The sequence below is a fragment of the Zootoca vivipara genome, chromosome 5, assembly GCF_965207765.1.
Source record: "Zootoca vivipara chromosome 5, rZooViv2.hap1.1, whole genome shotgun sequence".
NCBI classification, from domain to species: Eukaryota; Metazoa; Chordata; class Lepidosauria; order Squamata; family Lacertidae; genus Zootoca; species Zootoca vivipara.
Window position 1 is genome coordinate 16627546 of NC_142588.1, and position 21921 is coordinate 16649466.

The 21921-nt window shown below is 41.6% G+C and overlaps 1 protein-coding gene across 10 annotated transcripts in view; it reads left to right on the plus strand.

The window, feature by feature from the left end:
• Positions 1-21921, plus strand: part of ZMIZ1 (zinc finger MIZ-type containing 1) — a 354820-nt gene that overhangs the window by 184034 nt on the left and 148865 nt on the right. The window lies entirely within an intron of this gene.

Here is a 21921-nt window from a genome sequence, read left to right on the forward strand (position 1 = left end):
AGCATATGGATGACATTGAATACCAAATCTCTCAGTGTGTCAAAACTGACTTGCATAATATCAAGTTTTGCAAGCATTTTGTTGTGAAGAAGCCTTTTGGTGATCACAGTGAGATGCACAAGTTTTATGCTTTAGTAGTAAGTCTTATGGGATTCCCAGCCATTTACATATATTCAGAGTCAAACTATGCTGCAGAAAATGTGTCAACTTTCAAATTTACTGTACTGTACAGTAATTTTCGGCTCTACTACAATCCTATAACACGAGTTAGTGTTAAAATTGCTGAAATTTTAGTGTGGGGACAATTCTCCACATGTGTTCCGAGGTAAAGAAATGATTTGTGGTGTTTTGCTATTTCTAGCAAACGTACTCTAAGGTAACAGTAAGCTATAGTGAAGTTAAGGGCCTCCCCACACAGCATGTCATGTAAGATTTCACAAGGGTATGCCGAAAAAATGTGAAAGGTGAAGGTGAAAATAATGTAATTGAAATCATACAGGTATTCTCATTAGAGAGCCAGGATTGGCTGTGGTTTCTTTTTGAGCTTGGTGGCAAACCCAGGATTGCTGCTGTGTTACATGCCTTACGAATTCACTCCAAACAGATTTTTGTGATCCCCTCCCCAACTGTTTGCAATAATATTCCATATTGGAAAAAGGTGGCCGTATGAAAAACTTCTTAGCTTCTATACCCTCAATAAAACACAGCCTACTTCTGCAGTTGCCCTCTGGCTTAAAAAGGCTGGTAACTTGAAGCTGATCATTTGTACAAAAATATGGCTTGATTGCTCTTTGAATGGGAGAAATTGTGTTGTACACATTTTTTTCTGTTCAGTACCCATTTTATTTGGAACACTAAATGGTCTGAATACATTTTCCAGGGGAAATAAAAATCAACCCTTCTTACATTAATGAGTTTGTCTATGAAATGTAATAACTGTAGCTGCACTTAATTGAATATGTGAACTATAAAGAGAAAGCATGATTGTTCCTTTTTTTCTAAAAACTGTATATCAATGGCAACTGAATGTGTGAACTTGACTGCACTAGAAAATATTGTGTGGGAAGGGAGGCGACAGATGGCCTATTCAAACGTGTGTCACCATTGGAAGTTGTGTTCATCATAAGAATGTAACAGGAGCATCATCAGTTCCAGTATAAGAGGGCAATATGCCTCTGAATACCAGTTGCTGAGAGCATAAGGTGTTGTCCTTATGCGCTGCTTGTGGGCTTCCCGTAGGCATCTGGTTGGCAGGATACTGGACTAAATGGACCTCTTGTGCAAACATGCCACGTGAACCAGCCCCTACTTTCAGCAGGTAACAGTTGGCTGCCTCTTGTTTTGCAAAAACAATGCAAAAAAGTGGTACCTCTTTCAAGTTGTTCGTTCCCAATTCCTATTTCTAGAAATACAGAGGTGTCATGTGTCAGGGGTTCTCACCTCCAGGAGGTGGGGAAATGCCCTGCCCTTGGCTGGGGTTGTCCTCCCCTGCAAGGCCCACGTCAGGCAGCTTGGGGGATCCTAGATTCAACACTGTCACTTGAGAATCAGGTGGTCTCTGTGGCTAGGAGTGCCCCTTTTCAATTACAGTTGGTTCACTGTCTATAGCCTTTTTGGACAGCGATAACGTGGCCACTGTATCCCATGATCTGGTAGCCTCCAGATTGAATTATTGCAGTATGCTGTACATGACGCTGCTCTTGAAGATGACTTGGAAACCACAATTGATCCAAAATGCAGTGGCAAGATCACTGGATAGTGTTCCATTTAGTTCACAAATTGAAACAGCTGCATGGGTTGACAGTTTGTTTCTGGGCCCAATTCAAGTGTTTAAAGCCCTCAGCAACTCAGGGTCCAAATATCTGGAAGACTGCATCCTTCCCTAGAGACCCTCTCAAGTGTTAATATCAGCTGAGGTGGCTCTTCTTGATAGTTCCAACATCCTCAGAAGCTTAGGGATGGTGTTGGCACAGGAATCATAAAATCATAGAGAGGACATTCTTTGTGGGCAGCCCCTAAATTCTTGAACTCTCTTCCCACAGAGGTGTATCAGGCAACTTTATTATACAATTTTCAGCAAATGCTGAAGATGCATCTCTTTACCCTGGCCTTTAACACATGAGATGTATATGTTCAGGACCCAGTGTATTTTTTGTAATTTGTCTTTGGATTAGTGTGAAGTGCAGATAAATAGTAGTAGGAATTAATAATAATCCTATGTGATGTTGACTTTGAGCCGGTTCACATGTTATGAGCTGGTTGCATGTCTTCTGTGGCCAGCTTTTGGGGGATAGGATGTGGTAAATGACACCATCCTCTCCATCTGAGCCACTGACTGCTGTAGGTAGTACCTTGTTTTGTTGTGAGGTTCTACCTTTTAGACATTATTAGAACAATGTAGGATCAAGCCATAGGGAAGGCTCAACCTAACCACTATGGTAATGTATGAAAGCGAACATTGAGAACTGTTAACTGCAGGTGATACTCACTTGCATCCAGATATGGACACTTTCTTGGAACTTTTGCATGTGCACAGGTATCCCGAGAGGTCTGGATTCGGGTTTTTATTGTTACATTAATTAAAGACTTGGTCCAGCTGTTCTAATAGTTTAATGAAGTTTCTATCTCAAGCATGATTTGCATCTGTATGAAACTCAGATCTGTGTGTCAACAAAGGCATGTATAGAAAGACTGTCAATGAATGCTCCATTGATTTTTATACAGATTTATTTTAATCAGATGGTGTTGGCTGTCCAAAGTCCTTGGGATGGCATTGTGAAAGAAATGTAAATAGATAAATAGAAGTACTTTCTAAAAGTTGGAGATAAAACCGAACTATTTATGTAATTTATATTTCGTGCCACCTGAAAGGCTCTGAGTAGCTATAAAATGTAAGGAAATCTATACAAGAGTGACCTTAAAGTGGAAGTGACAGGAGTGAACCCACTTCTGAAGCTCTTTAGGAAACAATTTATGTAAATGATTTTATGCAAATTTCAGTGATGCAGAATTGTTTTTGGGTTTCTTGGTATTTCCTGCCATCACCATATTATTCTGCTTAGCAACTATATGGATGTCATCTGGGGTTTATCTAGTTCAAAGAAAGACAAATAAATGCTAGAATGGGGGGGGGAGTATTTTCTGCCAATTTTAAATCAATAATTATTCACATATATTTGTTCTGAACCACTCTCATTTATTTTTGTTTAAATGCCACTCCTGCTTAAGAATTGAGAAAAGGGGCACATTAAAAGGAATATCTGAAGTGTCTGTTATCAAGTCCACAAAGGTTTTTTTAAAAAAGGATCAACAGTAGAAAAAGTATTAACAGGCTATTTGCCGTTTTTACATAAAATATGGTGTGAATATATTTCCCTTCTGTTTTCTTTGGCAAAGTCTTTAAAACATAGGAAATACAATCTCACATTTGATTAATCTGACCACTACCATAATTATGGTTAAATGTGGGTGTAACATTCTCTTAGGAGCACACCATGATGTAACTGGTACTACAGAAAACCTGATTATATTACCCTGCATTCTGTGGAGCTGTTAAGCAGAAGTCTTCCCTCTTTTTTGCTCCAAAACTCATCTAAATGGAAAACACATTGTCTTCATTATACTCCAGTGTTGAATGAACAGGGTTGCCATAGCAACAGCCATCTGAGGCCTAGCTGATTTCAGGCCAGTGAATGGAGTAGACAAACAAAAAAAAAGTACCTTGAAAACCAAATGGGAACAATTGCTATTCATTCAAGCCAGGTTTAAGATCAGCAAATGTCTTTTAGCAAGAGAGAGGCAGATAAGGAGGTATCAGACATGACCGCGGAATAATAACAGAAAATTATCATAATCTCGAAAGTTTTCATCCTGGTTGTGTAGCATTAGGAGTCCTTTTTTAAAAAACTGTAACATTTTTAAAGTGCTGAAATGGACAACAAGGTTTTGTCTACACAAGCTTGGAAAGCAGTTGTGAGGATGTGCAATTACATTGGAACTTCCTTCTAACCTCAGCAATCATGAAACATTGTGAACATTTTAAATTTAAGAAGGCATGATTACTAGCTGGCCTGGCACTTATTAATGCCAACTGGAGAATCGTTCCGTAGTAGCACTTTCCTTTCCCTCCTCCCAAAAGAATGTGTTATGAAGGAAGAGGGGATAAGCCAGGGGCATTGAAGTGCCCTACTTTTCTAACTGTAGCTATTTTCTCCTCTGTTCCATTTGATTGTGATTAATTCTGGAGAATATTTCCTAATCCTCCCTCCCAAATTTGACTGGTAGAAATACCAGCTTTTTAGCTGTAGTAAACAGTATGCGGTTAAGTTTGGAAATCTGAAAATCCTAATAAATTAGCACTTCGATTTATATACACGATTGTGGTGTTTTGTTTTGTTTTATGTACCCACTTTTTGTGATGCTAAGGACATTAAAATTAATTGTTTCCAACAGTGAGAATTTTGGGGTAGTCTTTAGAATGATATTCTAGTCACCAGACCCATTTTTCCATCTGCCTCCCCATGAAATATGACAACCTGATTTTCAGCATGTTAGTTGCTGACATCATTAGCCCAGTTCAGGTACATTACTGTGAGATGGCACCAGGCTTTGCATTGTAAAGGAATGGGTGGAGGTGAGCTCTCCTCCCCTGCATCATGTAAATAAACTAATTCAATATGTGGACGCTCCACACATATATCCAGTTAGTATACCACCATTCATTTTCTGAGAAGAATAATTGTGGAAGTCAAGGGCCTGTGCAGTTTGGTATTTGTGTGGCGTTCACATCACACTGATGTTATCTGGAGGGGTGTGGTACACCTGTTTCACTAACATGAGAAGAGTGTCCCCAACCGAGTTATGTTCTGAGCTTAGCCACTCTCTTCCATTCTAGAATTATTCATTCTGGCCCAGAATTAGTAACAAGGAGCATTTATCTCCCTCCATCCCTGACAGATGTCCATCACTTTCTGAAATATCCATTCCACTGTCAAGCAACTCTTACTGTCAGAAGGTTCTTCCTAATGGTTGGGTGGAATCTCCTTTAAAAAAAAGAAGAAGGATCCATTGGTTTGGTTCCTACCCTCTGGAGCAGCAGAAAACAAGCTTGTTCCATCTTCCATGTGACAGCCCTTCAGATCTCCAGGCGAAACATACCCAAGTCCCTCAACCATTTATGTACAATAGATAATTAACAGACTGTACTTTGGCCACAAGTCCTAGGACCAGCTGTTGGAGTTGGTAAGTGATGTGCTCTGGTAAGAAACAACCACTGTTTTGTGTACAAATTAACTGGGCACACAGTAGACCCCACAGAGACCTTTTTACCAGTTCATTTGCTGTAGTCACAGCACACCTGACATTAAGATTGCACAGAAAGTGGGGAAGGAATTAAAAGAAAATATGAAATTGGACAAGTCTGTTTTGGATGACCCTCACAACTGGACCTAATGGTCAGGGGTCCCTTTACCTTTACCCCTCCTATATACACATACATATCTACCTATAATCTTTCTGAATTCCCTGATAACATAATTGTTAGCTGAATGCATGAAAACAAAATTTGGCAAGCTGTGTATATCTATGGTAGAAAGCAGGACTTCTTAGACTCATTTACCATTGTTTGACTTAACGGCAGAGGGGTGTTTCTGTGGTCATACCCTTAAAGGACAAACCTGTGCAACTAGGTCAGAGAAGGATGGACATCAAGAGGTTGCAGAGAATATTGATAGTTAAAACAGTTTCTTCACCCTCCTATGTAAGTATACTGTCCATGATTTGGATATTACAAGTAGAATGCTTCTCAGGTTGTGAATAATGCTTTATGTAATAATCAAAATGTAAGTGCTTATTTTCTAGCCTGGGCATAACGGAATTCAGTAATTGCTCCTTACTGTTGCATATATCCACTAATAGTTCTAACTTGCCCAGCAATTGGTCAAAGAGATCCGGAGGGTTCAGAAGCAGGCCAGCATATCAGTCATTAGTAGCTGGAGAGAGATGGAGAGAAACATTATGCTTGAGGCCTGTGTCATCTCTTATCTAATGTGCCTGCTCTTGACAAGAGGTTATCTAGAGAACTAAACCAGACCCCTGCATCCCACTCTGGAACATATCTGAGCAATTCTTTTGACTTTAGGTAGTTATTGTTTATTTATTTTTTTAAAAGAGGGGATGGGGTGAGCGCAGGGCTCTCCACTTGGTACTGCCTAGGTAAATCAGTCAGTGTGATAATATAAACCACTTACTGTGACAGTTGGGGAGTTGGAGACAAGGTGCCTTTGTGAGGAGATCAAGCTCCTCCATAATGATAGGCAAATTGTTATCTTGGGAGGCTTGTCTCAAAGATGGAATCTGTCAGGTTTTAATTAGTTTGCCTACCATATTTCATACAGATACAGCCTGCATGTATCTGAGAGCAAGTGGGAGGGGGTGGGATAATAATTAGTGGACAGCCACCAGGTCCGTTTTTGCTTTCTGGCATAAACAGTGATCTAACGTTTAACCGCATTCCAATTAATAGCAATATTGAGAGAAATGCTGCAGTCATGGCTACAAAGACAAACAGATGTAGACACACATCTCTTAAGTAGAGAACCAAGTGAGTACATAGGATGTGAAACACTCAATTGGGGGGCAGCTACATCACTTGATTCTTAGAATGTTTTTATATTCTTTAAAAGGGTAGTATATTTTCTAGAGCATTTAGGCATGGATGTAGTAGAAGCTGAAAGAAAATGGGAGAGAGAAGGATGTCTGTCAATGTGGCATGTCCCTTAGAGGTTCTCAGGTTACAGGTATGGAAAAGACCTTTGTCTCTGAGATCTTGGAAAGCTGTTGCAAGTTAAAATAGACATTATTGGGCTCTGTTGTCCCAATAGTCTGTCTCAGTAGACGACAACTTTCTATATTCACAATAGCATTATATATACACTAAAGCCTTATGACGTTGTGTATTATGTGTTTTTGCCAGAAAACTGTTCATTCAGGACCAAAAAGTCAGTATTTCCCCATAGATGAGCACTGCTCACCATATTACAATTCAGAAAGAGGGAATTAACAAAATTAAAAAATGACCGACTCCCATTTTCATTCCCTGAACAGTGTGGTCGCTGCTGCTTCCATACTTTCCCATGCTAGTTGTGATCCATGTAAAGGCTTCTGGACACATCATTCTTCTAATAGCATACTTAATATATCACAAAAGTGATGCCCAGGCAATAACCTTCATCTGTATTTTGGGGCAAGCCAGAGGCCTTTAAAGTTGCTGTTGAGGATGAGAAAATTCCAACCAAATTTGCTATCCATGTAGTTTTGATGGCTTTTTACTCTGATTCACATAATTTTATGATCTAACAGTGGATGGGCCTACAACAATTTCCCTGTCATTTTTAATCCACAATGAGCTTTGAAATGTGGAAACTAAATGGGATATTAAAACCCGTTGTCTAAAAACAATTTCCCATTATATGCAGTGACCTGTCCTGACTTCCTTTATCGGCTCGCCCTCTTTCATCTAATAGGTGCATTAATCCATCTCCTTGCCTTGCAAAGACAGCATGATCAATGGCACATCACTGCATGTCAGCTGTACAACATGACAGTAGCCACAAATGTGTGAGGGTAGATGAAACCCCAGGGATTCTTATGGTCACAGCCCCTGCGGAAAGGTACTTTCAGAGCAAATTGCTTAATACCTATGTTAGAAGAGCTTTACCGGATCAGATCATGAGCCCATCTAGCTCAGTATCCTGTTTTTGGCAGTATCTAGCCAAATGTCCATGAGGAGGCCACAAGGAGAGCATGAAGGCCGCAGGCCTCATATCCTTATCAGCTGCTATATTTTCTTTGAGCATAGAAATTCAGCTGTTATAACTAGTAAATGTTTGTAGAGTTGCCCTCCCAATGAGTTTGCATAATCCCTTTAAAATGCTGTCTGAGGTAGTGACCTTTTTTGTATAACCAGAATTTGAATAACATTGTAGAATTGGAAAAGACCATGAGAACCATCTAGTCCCAACACCCTGCAATGCAGGAATCCTTTTCCCCAACATGGGGCTCCACCCCAGGACCCTGGGATTTGGAATCCCATGGTATATTTTATATAAATTTTATTTTTCTGTTTTTCAAAAATAGGTTGGCAAAAACACAATCCAATATTTTCCAACAAATATGTACATTTTGACACCCCCCACTTATATCCAGGGCCGGCACTAGGGGAAGGCTGGGGGGCGCGGGACTGCCAGGGGAGGCGCTGCGCCCACCAGCCGCGGCAAGAAACGGGATAGGGCGGGGGCGCTGGAGCTATCTCCGCACCACGCCGCCCGGGCGCCCGACATGCTTAAGGTGGCCCTGCTTATATTTTTATTTGTAACATGGCATTTCCTTTGGCACTTCAATTACAAATTACTCCCTAGTTTTCCTTTAGCATTAATTTTAACTGTTTGGTTTAAGTTACTCTTGCTAATGAATTTATATGTGTACAATAACATTTCAAATAATCCACAATCAGGTAAGCTATCATGCTTACCTGAACTTCCTTGATCCTCGAAGAAAAGGAGACCAAAGAGGCCTGGCTGAGAACCACAGCCTCTTTCCTTTGGTCTCTGACCCCACCCCCCCAGCTGGCCGGAGGCCAGAACAGAGGCCAAACAGAGCCAGAGGGTGGTACTTGACCGGCGTGCCCGCCTGGTGCTTCAAACCCCACCCACCTGTGGAGGAGGGGGAGGGCGGATATTTTTTCCAAGTCTTTGGTAAAGTGTCCCCCCCCCTTCCTTACTGCTCCCATAAATTTTGCTTTTCAGCATAACCCATTACAGTAGTTTAGTCTGTCACTCCTCATTGGTTGGTACTGAGTCTTCTTTCCAAAGAATCCCATGCTCTACCAACTAAGCCGTCTGATGAGAGCACAGCACATTTAGACTGAAACTTTCAAGTTTGTTAAAAACCAATGTCTACAACTTGACCAGAAGACTAGAAGTCTGAAGAAGGTCTTGTAAGTATCCAATATGTAAAATTATGGAGTAACCTCTCTGTTTTGTGAGAGCAGTGCTCATCATTGGATTCAAGAATTATTGGACACATTTATGAAAGCTACTCGGGGCTTTTTGATGCCTCAGTTGTCCTCAGATGCCCAGGGAGGGTCAGGGGTTTATGTTTACTAACTTTAAGAGCTTGCCTTTCCCCTTTACTAGTGATAGAATAGTAGTTTGAATGGTGTGGAGGTACTCTTTGCTAGATTTCCCTTATGAATATTTTGTGAGTGGGATTTTCTTCATGTTCATTGTTTGTGTTCTATTTGGGTAGAGAAGAGGGGTTTACCTACCTGTGCGGCCTGTGATGCTTAGTTTATAATACACATTTGGTGGTAATGCCAATCCTGTTGTGTACCATTTTAAGTGTTGCTTTGTTTCACATATCCCCCAAGAGGTGGTGGTGGTGGGGACTTGGAAATGCTAGTTTTGTACATTTTAGAAATTGGCTTTGAAGAAATGTATGAGCTGCCCCAGACCTGGCTTGCTTTTGCAAGTCATTTCAAGCAGTTTGATGAAAACAAACAAACTTTCAGCAAAGCATCTGCTGTCTCTAGTTGTGAATTGATACAGTGTAGCATGCCGGATTGCATAGCATGAATTGTGAGGTTGATTTTGGGTGGATAACCATGTCCCTTTGGGTGTGCTTTGGGTCTATGTGGCCTTTGTGCCATGTACAATTCTGTGATTCTATGGAATGGCTGTAAGGAATCAACCTCTTGTGTTCAGTGAACTCTGCTAAGTTTGGTTAATGGTATTGCTTTTCTAGGGGGTGGATAATTAAGTAAAAGAAACAATGGCTTTGATTGCTCAGTGGTTAGTAATTAGCGCAAAGCTAACAGCCAATATATCTTGGGCTGCCTTGGTATGAATTGTAGGCTACTTAAGAGCAGCCCTCATACAAGGACAACGTAAACATGGCAGCCAATAACCTGATGGCGAATTAAGAAGCACAAATGTTAGAATATTGAAGGTGAGGCAGGGTGGCGGCTTGTCTGTTCCTAGGAATTCATTACATTGCTGCATTTCCCAAGCAAGCTGATAAGGAATATTTGTGTTAAAGATCTGCAGTTCTGTTTGTTGCTGATTTACAACATGGAAAGTAATCATTACTAATAGGCAAATGCTGTGGAAAGAGCAGAATGTATTAGTGGGTACAACTTAATGGTATGGAGCTTTTCCTGATTATTTCCTAAGGATTTTTTTGTAACAGAAGGGTGTGTGTGTGTGGGAGAGAGAGAGAGAGAGAGAGAGAGAGAGAGAGAGAGAGTTGATGATATTGAGCATTGGAATCTCTTGTGTCTTTGTATTGCTGGAAAGGTAGGTCTGTGGCTTACCATGAGCATTAGCCATTTTATAGTAATAGTGTTTTATAAAGCAGTCTTTGGAATGTTCAAGGAGTGTCACATACATTATAAACTGAGTAATTCTTACAACAATCTTGTAAATTAGGTCAGTGTTGCTGGTAAAATATTGTGTTGCTTGGTAAAATATTAATAAAAGGGTGTTGGATTTCTCTTTTGAACCTTCCTTAGGTTTTCGACAGCATCTTGTTGAATGAATGCCTATATAATTAATTGACACAAACTTTAATAGATAGTGGATCAGATCATGAAGCCAATACTTTTTCCTACCACTAGTTCCTGCTATTGATATGTAACTTTTGCATCCAGATTTATTTAGACTATCTTACCCCAATGCCAGTCTTAACCCACTTGACAGGTCACCAGAATGTGCTTTGTTCACTGACACAGCCAGCCATGGCCATGCCTCATCCTGTGCATTTCTATTGTTTTAGATTAAGCATGGCAGCTGGTTAACCAAAACTGATCATGTGGCCATGAGCAGATATTCTGCAATCCCACATCCTGATTTTGATCTAATGAGGGACTGCTTGCTGCTGCAGCAGCTGGCACCTGGAAATGATGTCATGGCCTGCTGGGCATCCACGAGCCAATCCAGAAGCAGCTAAATAGGCTGAAAGGTGGGAGGCAAGGAAAAGGAATAAAGTGGTTGGTAAACACCCCTAAAAGGGAAATATGATTTGGCTGGGAGTGGAAGGCTGGGCTCTCCTGCATAGTGAGGAAAGAGCCGAGGCAGTACATCTGGATGATTTTATAATAAGGCTGCAGAACAGGAAGGAAGGAATAGCAACAGCTTGTGTAATTGGACCATGCCAGTAAGTTTACTGTTCTGCATGATACTTACGGTACGTGGTCATTTACTCAGTGAGGGGGAGCAGTCATGTCAGGTGACCTGAACACAGGCCAGCAAGGCAACTTTAGGTACGGTAGTCTCTATAAAATCTGAAGTCACAGTTTCACAAATGGTGAGAGACTGGGAGATTCCCCATTTGAACCATTCAGTAAGGTTTCGGCGCTCTCACTGCCAAGGCTGGGTATGATTCCAGGTCAAGGGAACACTTCTTTGAGCTGCACAGGTAGCTCAATTGGTTAGAGCGTGATGTGAATAACGCCAAGGTCATGAGATTGATTTCCATATGGGCCAACTGCATAGTCGTGCATTGCAGGGGTTTAGACTAGATGGCCCTCGGTGTCCCTTCCAGCTCTGATTCTATGATTTCTTTTGCAACTTTTTTGTGTATAATATTCCCTATGTGCATGTGATTGATAGGTGTGAGGCTCTTACTGCTTGGTTGCATCAGCTTTACTATAGAGCCTGGCCACATTAGATGGAGCTGGCTTGTGTGGTAAAATACGCTACAGGGAGAATAGACGGGCCCCTGAGAATAGAAAAGCTGGCTGTTTCAGTCTGGACAATTCAACTAGGTTGTCTGGATAAGCATCCTTGAATAATGTTTCAAATTCAATCGCAAGGTAGATTAAACCACGGTGAAGAAGAGAGTACGTATGTGCTGAAAGTGTGCTATTAAAAACCCAAGCAGGAAAAAACAAAAATGAGTACCACTTTTATTAGAATGATTCACATGTATTGTGTATTCAGAGTTCACTGAATTCTTCGTTAGGATTTTAAGCAAAGGAGGAAATTTTGTAAGTGAGAGTATTTTAAGGGGCATGGTGGTAAGCCTATTCTAAGCGGGTGATGGAGGCAGTTCCTTGCAGACTAAAACTGTACCTTGTGAAAAAGAACTTATTACACAAAAGAAAAGAAGAAGAATTTGGATTTGATATCCTGCTTTATCACTACCCTAAGGAGTCTCAAAGTGGCTAACATTCTCCTTTCCCTTCCTCTCCCACAACAAACACTCTGTGAGGTGAGTGGGGCTGAGAGACTTCAGAGAAGTGTGACTAGCCCAAGGTCACCCAGCAGCTACATGTGAAGGAGCAGAGACGTGAACCCGGTTCCCCAGATTATGAGTCTACCGCTCTTAACCACTACACCACACTGGCTCTCCTGCATGCTGGGGAAGAGGAGTGATGGAGGCTCTCCCTTTGTAAATGAAGAAATAATACTTTCAGAATCTTTGGCGCTAATAGGAACTCACATGGCCCTCAGAAGGAACGGAAGGATAACAACTCTTATTGGGTTCTATTCCAAGGGGCCAAATGGCTTACTTATTTTTGACCTATTGGACAGTTTCAGGGTTGCAACTGTAGAATGTATGTAGTTAATTGTATGTTTACAGGTATTTAATCTCTAGTATCAATGCCCTTCTTATAATTTGTTGGGGGAGAAATATGTTGGGCAATTTCAGTTTAATGTTTTATGTGCAAACGGAAAAATATGTGGCTGGGTGTAAATGAGGTACTGTCAAATATTTGCATTTTTTCTCAGCTGTTACAATCTCATCTTACAAAACCTGACACAAATCACTTCCTGCACTAATTTGCTTATTTTCTTCTGCTTAGAGCAGAGAAATGGTTTCCCTTCATTTTCTGTTGAAGCTTCAAATCAACGTGCCATTTAGATAAACGTGCCATTTATATACAGTACTGCTTTTCAGGTGGCTCTCAGTTTATCAAAAAAAACCTATTGAAACAATGAGTATCAATGACAATTATACAATTTTTAAAAAGGCAAGCAAGGGAAAGAGACCCTTTTTGAAAGCCTGTTTCTGCTTCTCCTTCCCTCGCCTCAGGACAAAATGGTTCTTCAGATGCCCCTGTGGTGGCAGTTGTGAGAAGAGGGGAGGGAGGGGCCACACAGGAAGTTACAAGGTGGGCAAATCCCAAGTTCTTGCTTCTTTTCTCCTCTCCTTATGGCAAGATGGTTCTCCAGAATCCCCTGTGATGTCAGTTGTTGATTTTAATGGGTCTATCCTGAGTAAACCTTAGTTGAATACCACCCCATGCTAGCAAGAGTGGGAAAGTCTTCTACCTGAGATAATTGAGAGACACTACTTCTAGTCTCCCACCCTCTTCCCCATCTGCTGTGTCATTGGAAAACATAGTTAAGGGGAAGATAAGGTTGCCAGGCAAAAGCGACAGAGGGAATGGTTAGACTTACTCAGACTATACCTACATGTGTGTGGACTTGGACATTTCTGTGGTGGCCCCACAATTATGAAGTGCCCCTATCAAAGAAGGTTGTTCTTCTTAAAACATGCATTTTATCATGCTTTGGGGAAATATTTTTTAAAAAATTGTATTACAGATGTGCATTACATTGTAAGCAGTCTGGCTTTGTCACAAGAAAGATGGAATATAAACTCAGGGGAGTTAAAAATCAGCCATGTTCACTTCTCCTGCTCCCAAATTGCAATATTACAAATTCCAATACCTGGCCGCCCCAATGAAAGCTTGAAAAACAGCCATTGTGACAGTTCTTAGGTAAGCCTCACGTGGAGGTGGCAGTTCATACAACTGAGCTGTGAGCCTGCAGGCAGTACCCACATATGCTGCTGGGGTTTATTTTTACCCCCATCCCACTTCCACCTTTAATTTCATGTCATTCCCTCTCGCTGCTACAAGATACGGGTTCCAATGCCCTGTCTGCTCTCCATTATCAATAACAAATGGACCTATATTTTTTTCCTTCCTTGTTTGCATGTTGAGAGGTTAGAGGTAAATTCGAAAAACCCATCCATCTAAGCAGGGCAATTTCTTGAAATAAGGATCTTTTGCTTTTAGTACATATGAAAGCCATCCATTTTAATTTGACAGGGCAGAGGTGAGAAACACTGGCATAAGACAGGAGTCAAAGCTTTATTGTACCAGCGAATGACCAGCATACAAGGACTGAATGCCACGATATACTTGGTTGGAGATGTAGTATTGCTCTGACCCTGTGAAAAGTGTGTGTGTGTGTGTGTGTGTGTGTGTGTGTGTGTGTGTAATATTTTCATTCCTTCTTCCTAGCATAGGTCACATCACAGGCCTGCCTGCTCCGCACAGCCAACCTCGCCACCTTTTTGCTTTTGTAATCAGACTGCAGATGTGCTTGATGATTGAACAATTTCTGCGCACCGCCGCTCCTGCTCCCAGCGGAGTCCAGCAGGCTCGCTTATGCAAGCTGTCATCTCTTCTTTTTTTCAAAGCTTATGGGGTTGTGCCACCGTTGTGGCGGAGGCTTGGGGGGGGGGAGTTCCTATCTAATAGACATGTATGGGGGAGGAAAAGAATTAGAAAGCACAGGGCTGCAGAAAGGCTTTTCACAGCCCAGCATGACCGCCCTCACTCACAGCTCAAGCCACCATAAATTAAATAAATCCATTCCCACCCCTCGCTGAGACTGCGTGCGGGCAGACACAGAAACACACACACAGAACCCGCTTGCTTGCTCTCGGAGACCAAAGATGATAGAAAGTCTTCTGGGGATTATTGCCCATTTGTAGAGTGACAATGGAAAGCTGCATCGCACAGATATCTATTCTCCGGCTCCTGGCATGACAAGTCCTTCCTTTGCCTTGCATCTGGTCCCTTTTTAATAGCCCCAAGCCAGCCACGGTAGCTATTTAGTTGCTTGTCGTAAATAAAGCTTTATTAAAACCGACTTCCTCTCCCCCTCAAGTGTTTAATGATTAAAATGACCTTTCACCTGACATTTTCATGCTGCTTATTTTGTTTCTGAAGTACCATTTCTACTAAGGGAATAAACCAGTTGTTGTGGGTGGGTGTTTAAATCTCTGGCAGTCCCTCAACTTTTGAAGTGAACTATCCTGGGGGGAGGATCCTTAATTTAAGTGTTTTTTGATATATTAACTATTAATGTCATCCAATCACCTTGACACACTCAGACATGCACAGTGCATACGTAGGTGTGGTGATGTTCAGTTTTGGAACAACTTCTGTGTGTGCCTGTTTTATGTTTTACTTATGATCTTCCCATATTCCCCGAGATCATAGCACAAGGTTTTTGTAAAGCAAGGCAATTGAAACAAAGCAATAATACACACTGGTAAACGTAAAAGTAAAAATGAAGCCCAGTTTATTTTTAACCAGTTGATGTTTGCCCAGATTTAAAGAGATTTATTTTGTCTTTAATTTGATGCTTAGGTAAACCTCTCATAGGCATTAAGAGTTTCTAAATTAGGGAGCAGACATTGTGTGGAAGTACTCCCTGAGTTTTGGAAGGGAGATGACATCTCTTATCCTTACTGATTCCTCAGACCAGGTGGGGTACAAAATGGCTTTGCAAAACTCACTTGGCTCCAGGTGGTTTACCTGAATGCGGAGAGAGCTACAGCTTAGCAGTTCTTAAGGGTTGTGGTAACTTTCCTCTGATCCTTTCCCATGACTTTTTATGTCCTAAACCACACACTACAAGAACATAGAAGCCTCCCACCCCCAACATCCAGCAGCTCTTCCCCTTTTTTCACCTGAGTCCAAGCAGGGCGGTCGTATCCTCATTTTCTCTGAACTGCAGCTGGGGAAATCTGCCTCTGTTCCTTGGCTTTTCTCTGATAACTCACCTAGGAACCTCTTCTTAGGAGGCACTTGGTGCAGTTGAAGCCCCTCCTTTCCTTCTGTGGAGAGTTGGGGCTTGGGCATGCCTCATTGAGCGTTAAACATGGTATGGTTGGCCCAGGGCCAGCTCTACATAGCCCCCCGGTGGCGCAGTGCACCACGGCGGGGGGCTGGCAAGGAGGGCGCCGGCCTGGCAAGGAGGGCGCCGCGCGGCAAAGCCGCGCGGAAACCAATTGCGCCCTGCGAGGGCAGGGCGGGCAGCGGAGCGATCTCTGCCCCTCAGCACCAGGGCGCGCGATCTGCTCAAGACGGCGCTGGGTTGGCCTGTGAAAGCCCAAAGCACAATACCCTTTTGATCGAAGTACCTAAGAGGTACAGGCAGGTGTCCAAGTATGACATATTTTTGATGTGTACAAGTGGCTAAACATATTTTTGACATGTTTTACCTAATACCGGTAGCTTTAAGAAAACCTTTTCCATTAAGAAAAATCAAGTCAAACTGTAATTTTAACATACAAAGCATGAATAATTTTTAATGCCCTCTCCTATGTTTTGTGCTTGCATGGAAATAAGTTGCTTCCCTAGATCCACATTTTACTCAATCACATACTCTTTTGTCTTCCATTGTTATTGCTTGTGCCTATGGAAAGCAGTTTTAATATTGCAGCAGATTTAACCCCCAGTTTCTAGGGCAGACAGGTATATTGATAGTGTTTGAATGCAATATTAAAAGATACTGTGATATCAATCTTATGGCTAAAATCGGTGACATTAAATAGTCGTAACCTGTCATCTTTTCCTGTCTTTTGCTTTTGGTCCAGATTGTAATATTTGCTGTTACCCCTGAATTATTCCACCTCCCTCCTTGTTGCTATTTGTGCTGCATTGGCCCAGCAAATGTATATTAAACTGTACAAGTCGTGTGGTATTTAGTCTTGACATTAGAACAGCATTTGATCAAACGGCACTTCCCGCCACATCTCCAAAGGCAGGCTTTTTTGAGCATAGCTGTCATGGAGTATGACTGCTACTCCTTAGCTCTCTATTTGCTAGCGCCAGAGGTGTGAAAGATGGCAGCGAATGGGGAGATAGTTAATCAATAACCACAAGGTCAGACAGACAGTGTCAGTTTTAGTGCTCCCTGTTAGGAAGCAGAGGCAGAGGATTTGTAGGGACTTGTAAAGGCTTAAAAGAAACACGAGGCAGTGCTATGTGAAAGGAGAATGGAAACTCGCTCGTCTTCAGTAGAGAAGGGAGACATCTGCCGGCTTACTTGGGAAAGAAACAGTTTCCTGCCCAGGGGACATGGTAAGCAAAGGCGTAAACCCTTAAAGCCCTCTAAATGTCAACAAGCTTTTCATGCACTTCCTATATATAAATTAATATGTCTCTCTTGACAAATGATACATACCTGTATTATACTATTGGTACATACCTGTATTATATTCAACACACATATTACATACAAATAATTGTGTCTGTGTGTTCTGTCTTTGACTATGAAACCAAAATGATGCATGCATTTTCTTTCTAAATAAAGCTTTTGGAAGCCGATCAAAACAAATCATTTGTGATGTGTGTATCAGTGGAGATGATTCATGGTTGCTCAAAGTAGAATTTTTATAAGCCCCTGATAGGTATTCATTTATACAATATTAACTTGGGAGGAAAATAGAATGTGCATAGGAAGAAACATATGACTTCCTTTCAAAATTTACTTTCTTAATTAAGATTTTTATACTTGATATTTGTGCATTAAGCTCATGAGTAAGTGTTTAATTTTTGACCTTAGGTGCACAAGTTGTTGGCAAGGTTGAAGTTTCAACAAAAAGCACGTTTCAAAATTGAAACGTAACATTTATTTGCTATTAAAAGCAAGCTGCTCCAAGAAAGTACACTGTGTATTGTCGTGAGCTCTATATTGTGGTGAGGAAGAGAAATATGTTTAAGGAGGAATTCAACATAGCACTAAGCAGATCACCAGTGCTGGCATTTCTCCCCTTCTGATGTAACACCTGCCTTTTCCTCCCTTCGCATGCTGTTCCAGGGGTTATCCTGACCCCTTGAGCCAAACTGGAGGACACAGTGGGGGGCAGCCCTGTTGTATTAGCAGATGTTCTTGTGCAGGCGTCCACTGGTGGGGCTTGTTATTTAACTCCACCCCCTTAATTTTTTAATTAAAGATCTTTTTGCCCAAACCCACCACTTAAATTCACAATTTTTCAAATCTGCACATTTAAAAAGCAAAGACAGATTTAATATAGTGAAAATCCTGCTGTATCTTACGTACACATAAGATGCAAGTCTTGGAGGAATGGCACTTCAAATGTATTACAGTGTTACCTTGAGTTGCAAACGTTTCAGGTTACAAACTCCGCTAACCTGGAAGAGCTACCTCAAGTTGAGAACATTGCCCCAGGATGAGAACGGAAATCATGTGCTGGTGGCGCAGCAGCAGCAAGAGGCCCCATTAGCTAAAGCATGCCTCTAGTTAAGAACAGTTTCAGGTTAAGAACGGACCTCCGGAACGAATTAAGTTCATAATTAGAGGTACCACTGTAGTTGTTCTTAACCCCCTCATTTACATGTCTGTAGTAAACTCCACCCCCTAACTTGAACCAGCTCCTATCTGATTATATAACTGATCATTTTTTATGCGTAGTTCCCTCCCATCCTGTTTGTAGTCTAGCTCAGTGCTTTATCAATGCTACCGGTACTCAATAGATAGCAATCATCTGCCTTTGCGAATACCTCTCAGCATATAGGAAATAGAGCAAATTATTCACTTTTGTCTGACAGATGAAACTTCATCTGTCTGTAGGCATAGATTTTTGTGCTGTTTATTGTTTCCTTTTGCTCACTGCCAGGTAGCAAGAAGAGGAAGCGGATATTCAAAAGCACTGCAAAGCTACGCGCACTGGGGTGGGTGGGGAGAACAGCTCTCAGTTCCTTCCCTTGTGACCCTTCCTGGGGCTACTTCTGATTGTATCCCTTACTGTACCAGCAAAGAACTAGGCTACATGTTAACATTTCTCATCTAGAGCAGGCATCCCCAAACTGCAGCCCTCCAGATGTTTTGGCCTACAACTCCCATGATCCCTAGCTAACAGGACCAATGGTCAGGGATGATGGGGATTGTAGTTCAAAACATCAGGAGGGCTGAAGTTTGGGGATGCCTGATCTAGAGGATGTTGTTGGGTGTAATGTACATCATATGGTTGGTACTTTGGTAGGGAATACACTGTAATAACTCTTCAGTCAGCCATGGCATTTGGAACAAATTCTAGACCTGCATACAAAGGTATCTGACTCAGCTTTTCAGAGTTCACATTTCTCAGGGACGACTTTCCACCACAACCTGCCTGCTTAACAGCATCTTTGCAGCTACCACTGGATGTTGCAGAGTATTCTGGGAAGAAAGATGCAGAACATGGCAAGTTGCTTAATTTCCCCGTTAACTCCTTCCTGTCAGTCATTCACACATTAAGAAAATGGGATGGGTGGGTCTTATTCCTACACACTTCAGATGCAGACATTTGGAAATAATTGCACTAAGATGAGACATGCCCCCATCTTCAGCTCAGAAAAAAGTAACCCTCTGTCAGAAGTCTGAGGAAATTTCCCCTAGCCTTGTCCAAACAAGAGTCTTAAGTATTCCTCCCTCCTAGTGCTAGAAGACCAGCTTGTTTATGCTTGTGCTAGGACAATTTACATAATGCACTTTTTAAATACCTTAAAGCAGGCATCCCCAAACTGCGGCCCTCCAGATGTTTTGGCCTACAACTCCCATGATCCCTAGCTAACAGGACCAGTGGTCAGGGATGGTGGGAATTGTAGTCCAAAACATCTGGAGGGCCAAAGTTTTGGGATGCCTGCCTTAAAGTAAGGAGTGGGGAACCTGCAGCCCTTCCAGTTGTTGTTATACTCCAACTCCCATCAGCCCCAGCCAGCCTGGCAAGGAATTATGGGAGTTGGAGTCATGTAACTTCTGGAGAGCCACAAGCTCCCCAGCTCTGCTTTATTTTGCATTCATTATTATATTGTTTATTTAAATTGTTATCTGTCCCAAGTCCTTGGGGTTGGGTGGATAACAACCAACTTTAGTAATAATGATTTGTTATACCCAGACACTTAATTGAGGTTTAGCTATTTACAGTCATGCCTCGGTTTGAGTATTTTCAATTTAAGTACTCCACGGACCGTCTGGTACGGATTAATCCACTTTCCATTACTTTCACTGGGAAAGTTCGCTTCAGGTTAAGTACAGACTTCCGGAACCAGTTGTGTTTGTAAACTGAGGTACCACTGTATTTACATTGCTATTGCAGTGGCTACTATTACTAACCATGGAATTGGGTTTCAGGTGTTGTCCTCTCCAAATTGCTTCCTACTATACCAGCAAGATCAAACCACTCTGTAATTTTTGTTCCCAGTCTTTCTATTTGCCTATTACTACTAAGTGCAAGCCATTTTCCTCACGTATGCTAGCTCTCCCTGCTGTTTTGTGGGGCCCCTAATCTGCCAGCAGGAGTTGCTTGATAATGTTGGCTGACAGCATGAAAGGGTGGTATAGCTCACTGCTGGAGAAAACAAGGCTTTTGCCAAATGATTTCTATGTTTTGACCAGAGCTTTTAAATAATTTTAAGCTAATCACTGAATAATGTAGCAAGATCGTTAAACCAAATGGTCACAGAAAGAAGAGTTTGAAGAGAAGGGTCAAGTGGAGAGAGACAGACACATTTCTCAAAAAATCAGGGTTGAAGCCATTTTGCTCCCTAATGTCCCATTGCCTGATCAAGACCTCCTCTTTGACTCTCACTCACATTAGACTAGGAGGGAAAGAATAAGGAATACTTTATTGGCCATGTACCAAACATACTTGGAATTTTGCTTCGACTACATTGCAATTAAAAGCCTTTTAAGGTGGGAAAATCTGTATAGATAATGTTAGTTGGGCTGAGATCTGACAGTGGCAGAATAGACTCACTGAGATTTGATTCAAACTGCATTTAGGATGGAGGGTTTGGGTGGAAAGGTTGGGAGAATCACTGCTACGGTGTTTGGCAGAGCTTGGGGGACCTTTGCTGCTGCTCCCGTTTCAGTTACACAATTTAAAAACTCCTACATGAACCAATTGATGCCATGTGTAAATGTGATGTATATTTTAGGGGACATTAAGTTGTTTTTAACAGCATGGGCTCTATTTTTATTTATGTATTTCCTACCCCCTATGAACAAAATGTTTTGTTTTGGATCATTGCTGAAATTGTGTCGTGTCTGGGTTAATTTATTGTGCAAGTAAATACTTCTGCTTTGCACTCAAATATTAAATTTTTGAGGTGCTTTGAGGGTTCTGCAAACAGGAGCACGTGTAGGCCATATAATCATAGAATTGTTGAGTGGGAAGGGATCCTGAGGGTTATCTAGTTCACCCCCTGCAATGTAGGAATCTCAACTAAAGCATGACAGATGGCCATCCAGCCTCTGCTTAAAAACCTCCAGTGGAGGAGAGTCCACAAGCTCCTGAGGAAGTCTGCTCCACTGTCAAAAAGTTCTTACTGTCAAAGTTCTTCCTAGTATTTAGTGGGAATTTCTTGTAACTTTAAGGCATTGGTTCGTGTCCTACCCTCAGCAGTAGCAGAAAACAAGCTTGCTCCATCTTTCATGTGATAGCCCTTTAGATATTTGAAGATGAAGAATAAAGAGAAAATCCATTGGCTCAATCTACTTCTAATAGCAAACAAACCTTCAATATTCTTTAAGCCAAGTTGTGCTTTATGTATGCTACAAGGAATGTCTGAAATTTGGGGGATGTCATCAACAGTTTTTGAGAATGTCAAAGTATACACTGGTAACATTGGCAATCAAAACGTACACAAATAGGAGAAATTGCTATTTTTAGCATTGCTGAAATTCATCCGGAATTGCCCACATTTGAGACTATTTATCTATAGCTCTGCTGCGAGAGACTGTGTTTATCTGTAGGCTGCACCAAATATTACACCCAGGTATATTGTACTAGCTGTAATAACGTCATTTGGTTCCTAGCCATTTAACACAT